This window comes from Oratosquilla oratoria, chromosome 1 (assembly GCF_046742065.1).
Source record: "Oratosquilla oratoria isolate Oo_2021 chromosome 1, ASM4674206v1, whole genome shotgun sequence".
Classification (NCBI taxonomy): Eukaryota; Metazoa; Arthropoda; class Malacostraca; order Stomatopoda; family Squillidae; genus Oratosquilla; species Oratosquilla oratoria.
In genome coordinates this window covers 657979-666144 of record NC_134777.1, presented here as the reverse complement: position 1 = coordinate 666144, position 8166 = coordinate 657979, and the positions used below count along the sequence as shown (strand labels likewise).

General features: G+C 37.9%; 1 long non-coding RNA gene across 1 annotated transcript; it reads right to left on the bottom strand.

The window, feature by feature from the left end:
- Positions 1-4949: 4949 nt before the first annotated feature.
- On the bottom strand, positions 4950-6038 carry LOC143030056 (uncharacterized). The gene is made up of 3 exons (XR_012966895.1): positions 5980-6038; positions 5259-5777; positions 4950-5106 (listed from the first exon to the last, which is right to left on the bottom strand). It is a non-coding gene; the product is annotated as an uncharacterized LOC143030056 (long non-coding RNA).
- Between the last annotated feature and the right edge of the window lie 2128 nt (positions 6039-8166).

Sequence of the window (8166 nt, the reverse complement as noted above, 5' to 3'; positions counted from 1 at the left end):
AAGAGATCATTAAAAGTTCTCATTGAACAGAGAAAGAACACAAGTGAAAAGTGAAAAATCATTCTCATTGAAAAGAGAATATACAAGTGTAAAATATTTACATAGCTTTATTGAACATATTCAAGATATGATGATATACGCAAAAATCCCCCTTTTACTCATTCAAACAAATTTTTACAAATCAATATCCCCCACTACCAACTTAACAAATTATCATATCTTAATTTTTTTTTACAATTATGTATGCCAAACCCCACTGTCACGACCTTAACCCAAGGTACGCGGACGTACCTCAAAAGATCGGGGAGGCAATGTAACCATTACTAAACAACACCTACCATGCACGTGATCCACATGCTTGCAACATAGCGAGACTCCCCCTCTTGCTTACCTTGCATTTCCCAGAACATACATCTAACGCAGCACATTTCAAGACAAACAAGATATAGATACCCAATGTCACCTGACTAACCTATTGAAAATCCTTTATTATAACTGCCCTATTATATTACTCATAAGCTAACATATATATGATATACCTAACAACATCCACCAACTATACGACTAACCCTCATATATGAAACTGACCCCAATGTATAGAATAGCGAGACTAACGCCTTTACTTACAACAACCCACTAACCCCCTATATCAACCTACGACACCTATGTCACGAACACCAGAGCTGGGTAGGTCAAGAGCCTACCCGCCACAGCTGGGCAGGTCAAGAGCCTACCAGCCGGAGCTAGGCAGGCCGAGAGGCTGCCAGCCAGTTGTATCCTAGGTCAAGGCCTGGCACTTACTGTATTTTGCCCACAGGGCCCATTTATACCTTGTAATATTTGCAACCAGATTGCTTCATTGTTAATGAATAGAAGAAAACTCCCGGTTTGGAGTTTATCTCGCCCGCGTTAAGTCCTCCTTATGTAGCCTACACAAACCAAAAGGTTACATAAATGGAGGCAGCGGTGCACCCACGCCCTGAATAGAAGCGCCGTCCTCCGCCACACAGCAAACCAAAAGGTTACATGGGTCTCGAGGATGTGAGGTCGCATTTTTTTTTTTATATATATATATATATATATGAAAGTTCTCACCCTGTCTTGTAGTATCAAGTTTTAGTTTGGCGTTGGGGTCAGTGGATTTGACTTGTTTGTTGACCGTCTTCATCATTTTTTTCTCGTCTTTACTATAGATAGAAGGTATATAATTCCCATAGAAATGCGGGGGCAGAAGAAAAAAATATAGTGACTTGGATGAGATGTACTGTAGATTTTCACTTCTAAAGTCTGCTTTCCTATGTTTGACAGGTACCAGGCTTCCCTTCTTCCAAACCAACACACACAGGGAACCTCGACTTTGATGAGACTTTTGTTTTGCTTAAGATGGCAAACAAGTTCATAAAAGAGCCGAAGACGAGGCGGTATGATGGGCGGGTTGCGGCTTCTCTGCTGACTTGGCGTGTCAACAATCTCCTCAGAATTTGGGACTCCGGCTGCGGCTTCTCTCGTCTCTCTCGCCGGCCAAGGCCAACTTAGGCGTATTGGTTTGGGTGAAGGTCATGGTTTATGCGCGGGTGACAGAGGAGAGACGGTCCTATTTGTTTTCTGGGTATATTTCTAAGAGAAAATGGAAGCAAAGATAGAAGAAAAGAGAAAAAAAAAGGAGAAGAGAGAGAAGAGGCAAACAGGGAAAGAGGGAAGCAAAGAATGAAAAAAGAGAAGGTAAGATAATTTCTCTGGTACACACATAATTTTTCCTAATTTGGCGGCCCCAAACGATCTTATTTATCTGTGTTGTCCCGACTAGATGTTGTTGAATTCAAAAGAAGACTCTACGATAACAGCAATAGATAAGTACACAAATAAATAGATAAATATTTGGAAATAAACAAACTGATAAATAAACAAGTAAATGGATAGATAATAACAAAGAAATAAGTGAATACATATATAGATAAATACATGTCACTAAATAAATATAGATAAATATGAATAAGTGAAATAGGTACAAATAAATCAGCAAATTAACAAAAATACTAATAAGCAAGTAAACAGACAAATGAATTAATGAATATGTAGACAAATAAACAAATGAAAAAAATAAGTAAATGAATTAGTAAATTACCAAATCTCCCAAGTCATCATACATCCCAGGTTTCTCTTATATGAATAAGATAGGTGGGTGTTGGCCAGAACAAAGGTTTTAAATATAAAGAAAAAAGATCCAGCAGTCCTGTGGAGGTCAATCAAAATCTGGTCGAGATAATTCTCCCTTTTGTACCTAAGGATGTTTTTCTAGATTTTTCTAGAATATGTCCCAATAGTTTTGAATCTACACGATTTTATTTTATTTTTCATTCTATTAATCTTCTTTATTTTCTTGCTCTGTTATTCCATTTTCACTTTCTTTTAATCAACACTTTCTCTTTTTGTTTCAATGATTTATATTCAATTTCAATTTAATCGTATTTCTATTTTACCATATATTCCCTTCAACTCCGCCCTCCATGGCACTTTCTTGATCAATCAATTTCGTTCCGGAAGGTACTGTTCATTTTAATACTTTTGACGCTAGACTGCTTCTGTTAGTTTCTTTCGTGTCATCATTTTTATGTTGTTATATTCACAACTGTAGCGAGCTATGCATGGCAAACAGGGAGTTACATTGTCTTGTATTCTTACTCTGACTACCTCCAGACGATTGTAATCTGCTAAGGGAAGGTGCTACCCGTATGGTAAACGTGACACAAACAGACGGGCTTAAACCTGAATAAGACCTGGATCGATCGAGACCCAGTGGGGCTTCAGATGGAGAGAGCTTTGGTTTGAGTCTGTCTTCCTATTCGTCCCTCCCACTCCCTCCACGTCACTTTCTGTCTTGTTCTTTCCTTTTCTGTCCATCTTTCGTTGTTCTCTGAGCCTTCTGTTTCCTTACCTTTTGCCGGGTCTCTTAATGAAAAAAGTGGATTTGGGTCCACACACTTTCTTTTGAACTTCCTCCTCTTCGTTCTGGTGCGGCTTCTTTCCGGACTCTCAGAGCCTTAACTTTTTCCTTTCCCCTTTTGTTCGTCTATTTCTCAGTTCCCCCTTTTCCTCTCGTTCTCGCCATCTCACCACTTCTGATATTATTCTCCACATCTTTCGCCTTTTATGTACCACTGGGCACACTGGGATGCGATTTCGTCTCGTGACTGGTGATTCGATAGATATCGGTGACTGCTACTTCCCTTGATTGCACAATCATGCAAGGGGGATGGCGGTTGTGGTCATCTTGACGTAAAAACCTTGATGTTATCTTCTAAACCAGACTCTCTCCCCGTCCCTCCTCTGTAAATACTACCATGTCATAGCTGCAACCAAAGTCGTCACCTTTGCCCCATGTACTCGGATTTCTGTGATGAGAAGTCATTGGGACTTGCAGAGCGTGAACAGTGACGTTGTGCGCTGCATGGAACACGATAAGAAACAACTCGCCACTAGGAAGAATGTCATGGTCCTCCTGATCTCATACTCGTATTCCCGTTCTTTATCTTTTCGTTCTTATTACATCACTTTTTTACTTCACTCCTTCCTTCTTTATCAGACATATCATATATATATTTGATATAAATGTGGATAAATACATACACACAAATACACATACATACATACATACATACATACATACATACATACATACATACATACATACATACATACATACATACGTTCATATAAGTATGTATATATGTATGTATGTATGTATGTATGTATGTATGTATGTATGTATGTATGTATGTATGTATGAATGTATGTATGTATGTGTATATATGTATGTGTTGTAAGATTATTGAAGGGAATATTCAATCTATTAGATGTCAAGCATGCACACGCGCGCGCGCGCGCACGCATTTGGTGCAAGATGGAACATCCGACGTCTTTAGAGAACTCCCAAGGGACCCACCATTGTGTCGGATCTGACAGTGGTCAAGCGCATCTGACTTCACTCAGATATCTGGGCCGGGCGGCCGGGACACCTGAGTCAAACATTGCCAAACTGCAAGGTCAGTATACTTCAAAATAATATTTATTTTGTGCATTCCATTTGTAAATATGTACCCATGCATGAATACTGAGTATCCATACTCAGCCCATGCATTGTACATAGTAGCAATAATATTCACTTTGTAGAAATAAGAAAAAATAAATTATTATAGCTAAGTGTGGTGGTAACAGCCACTTTGTGCCTGTAAATAGAATTTGGCAACTGTCCGAGTCTTGTTCGGAGTTACTCCGAGAATGTTGCCTCGTCTAGACGACGAAATTAAGCCAACGAACTATCACCTCGTTTGTCTCACCAAACTCAATGTAAATCACAAACAACAAATCTAAACATGTATGTATGTATGTATGTATTGTTACAAACCTCTCTAAAGTACCAAAGGTTTACCGGCCTTGTGAATGTCAGAGGTTTGTAACATCAAGGGAACCCTTTAGACCCTATGTCTATTACGGGTTCAAACGGTCAAAAGAATTGAATAAGGTCGCCACCCGGTCGGACACCGGGAAAAGAAAATCAAACTAACTTAACTTAAAGAAATATAATTAAATAAATTATAAGTATGAAAGTTAACACAAGTAAAATGACACGAAAATAATATAACAAAGACACACTATTATAATTAAACGAACATGATTTTACATAATACATCTGACTTCTGATCATACATTTGACATTACACAAAAGAATCAAGTTCGAAGGTTTTAACGGGATTGAATAGACGTAAGACCGGGTCACAGATCACCAAACAGTCATGAAATATAAGCTAATCCTAAGCCCCGATGCTACTCACTCCGCGTTCACTTATTATAGGGCTCTACAAAGCTAAGTCCTAGTAAATCTGGCTCACTGCTATACCAAGGGAAAAGGGTACTAACCTCAAGGCTGTCATTTTGAATCTAACCAGCGTTGCCAGAATACCACACCCTATTTTTTCCACACGTTTTCTTTGATCGAAAACTGAACAGTGACTAAGCTATTCCATGTTTGTGATTGACGGAATTTCTATCGGCATAACGGACACACACAACAATGTGGAATAGGAGTGTTGCCACCAACAGAGTTCTCTAAACATTAGATGAGAAAGAAAACACATATAAATAATACTGTTGAGGCATATACCATTATAAACCGATGAATATTAGAATACTGCTAATTCTTTCCCTAATAAGGTAAATAATAATAACCTAACATAATTATTTTACTGAACAAAACTTACCTAGTATTTCCTCCTTTTAAAGGGTCTTAAAGAGTTATCTGACCTATCACTGTCATAGTCACCGTCGTATTCAAATTCTGGCACTTATGATTGTGAAGAGGGATCCGAGTCTGAGGAGGTAGTATATGGATTCTCTACGGTATTTTCTTGATCAGTATCACTATCACTGAGGAAATCTCTGTCAGGGTTTTCCCCAGTACTACTGACATAGTCTTCGCTAAGATTTTCTACTGTATGGATCGGAAATTCGTCATTTGGCTCATAAAAACGTAGCACACTTTGGTCGTCGCTACTAGTATTTTCTGGGTCATTCTCTTGATTTTCTGTATTTAGGGAATCCTCTGTATGGAAAAGCTCTTCAGTTGGTCCATCATTGTTTATCTCATTTTGGTCGTCATTACTAGTATTTTCTGATTCATTCTGCTGATTTTCTGTATTTAGGTTATCCTCTGTATGGAAAAGCTCTTCACTTGGTCCATCATTATTTACCTCATTTTCACATACCTTAAGTTGCGACACCTGTAAAAGAAGCAATATTTCAGCTGAATAACTGGACCTCACAAACCTATACCTTGACCATGTTATCTTCCTGCTAAGCACCCTTCTCTTGTATCATTGCAATTTTACGACTGTTAGTGTATAGATATAGGTATTTAATGGAAAATTTGGTTATCAGCAATCCATTTTACGTATAACATTAACTAAACATAACTTTGCACACAATAAGCTAGAGGCCCCAAAGCAGATAGAAAATGTGGAAATATTTTTCCACACTGTGTAGTAATCCGTCCACGTTATCCACGCCAGTTGCCAACACTCGCTAGATTCCCTCACCATGAGCGATATTTCCACGAAACGGCAACGCTGAATCTAACCCGTGTAGTAGGTCTAAGCAGGGTCTGGACAATCTTATAGACTCGTTGACCGGTGCGTGACGAGGCAATACGCTCGTAGCTCATTGGATACTACAAGGGGGGGCGGGATTTACCTAGCCTGACGAGCCTGCATTGTTTAAGCGGGAAATACAAACGAAATATAATTACGTCACGGCCTGTGACGTAGCAGAGACGCATGCGCAATGGACACTTGAATAATCAACATATTACAATAAACAATCAATATTATTATTAACTAACACCATAGTTACATTACTAGATACATACAATACATAGTAAAGAAAATACCTTACGGTGACACATTTGGTCATAACCAAAGCAGCACAATACAAACACGTAACATGACATTTCCTCGAAACAATAACAATTACATATTTGGCAAGTATACATCGCAGATGTAACAGTATGTATGTATGTATGTATGTATGTATGTATGTATGTATGTATGTATGTATGTATGTATGTATGTATGTATGTATGTATGTATGTATGTATGTACGTGCGGAAGCCGACTTCAGCTGTGTCTTTAACAGACAAAATTACCGAAAGTATGTATGCATGCATGCATGTATGTATGCATGCATGCATGCATGTATGTATGTATGTATGTATGTATGTATGTATGTATGTATGTATGTATGTATGTATGTATGTATGTATGTATGTATGTATGTATGTATGTATGTATGTATGCATGTTTGTTATATGTATGTATGTATGTATGTATGTATGTATGTATGTATGTATGTATGTATGTATGTATGTATGTATGTATGTATGCATTATGTATGTATGTATGTATGTATGTATGTATGTATGTATGTATGTATGTATGTATGTATGTATGTATGTATGTATGTATGTATGTATGTATGTATGTATGTATGTATGTATGTATGTATGTATGTATGTATGTATGCATGCATGTTTGTATGTATGTATGTATGTAGCCTATGTATGTATGTATGTATGTATGTATGTATGTATGTATGTATGTATGTATGTATGTATGTATGTATGTATGTATGTATGTATGTATGTATGTATGTATGTATGTATGTATGTATGTATGTATGTATGTATGTATGTATGTATGTATGTATGTATGTATGTATGTATGTATGTATGTATGTATGTATGTATGTATGTATGTATGTATGTATGTATGTGTGTATGTATGTATGTATGTATGTATGTATGTATGTATGTATGTATGTATGTATGTATGTATGTATGTATATAATTATGTATGTACTGTATGTATGTACGTACGGATGGATGTATGGATAGATGGATAGATGATTGTATGCATGCATGCGTGTACAAATGTATGCATGTATGTTTGCATTTGTGTATATGACAGATATTATGACCCGAAAATAAAGAAAACCTTGCGGAAGAGAACGAGAACAAGAAAAGAAGGGACTGGACGTCGAACACATATACATAAAATATATCACGAACGACGGGTGAGGTGGTATTTATGAGTTGGGCGAAGACAGCGGCAGTGAGGGCCCCAAAAGAAAGGACAACAGTCGAATCACATATAGAGAGACGAACGGGTAAGAGTCGAGGAGTTCCAGCATCAGCGGACACAGGAAAGAAGGATAGACGACCTCTAGGATAAATAAGCGAACAAATATTTCCATGAATACTTATCCCGTAAAACCTCCCCAAATAAGAAATATGGCCTGAAACGTTAGAGAAATAAACTCATACAAGATCATCGCTGTTTCCTTGTGCCCTTGCTATTGTGTATATTCATGTAAGTAGATGTGCATATCTTAAATGCGCGCGCGCGCGTGTGTGTGTGTGTGTTTGTGTAAATGTGTGTGTGTGTGTGTGTGTGTGTGTGTGTGTGTGTGTGTGTGTGTGTGTGTGTGTGTGTGTGTGTGTGTGTGTGTGTGTGTGTGTGTGTGTGTGTGTGTGTGTGTGTGTGTGTGTGTGTGTGTGTGTGTGTGTGTGTGTGTGTGTGTGTGTGTGCGTGTGTGTGTGTGTGTATCTATCTACCT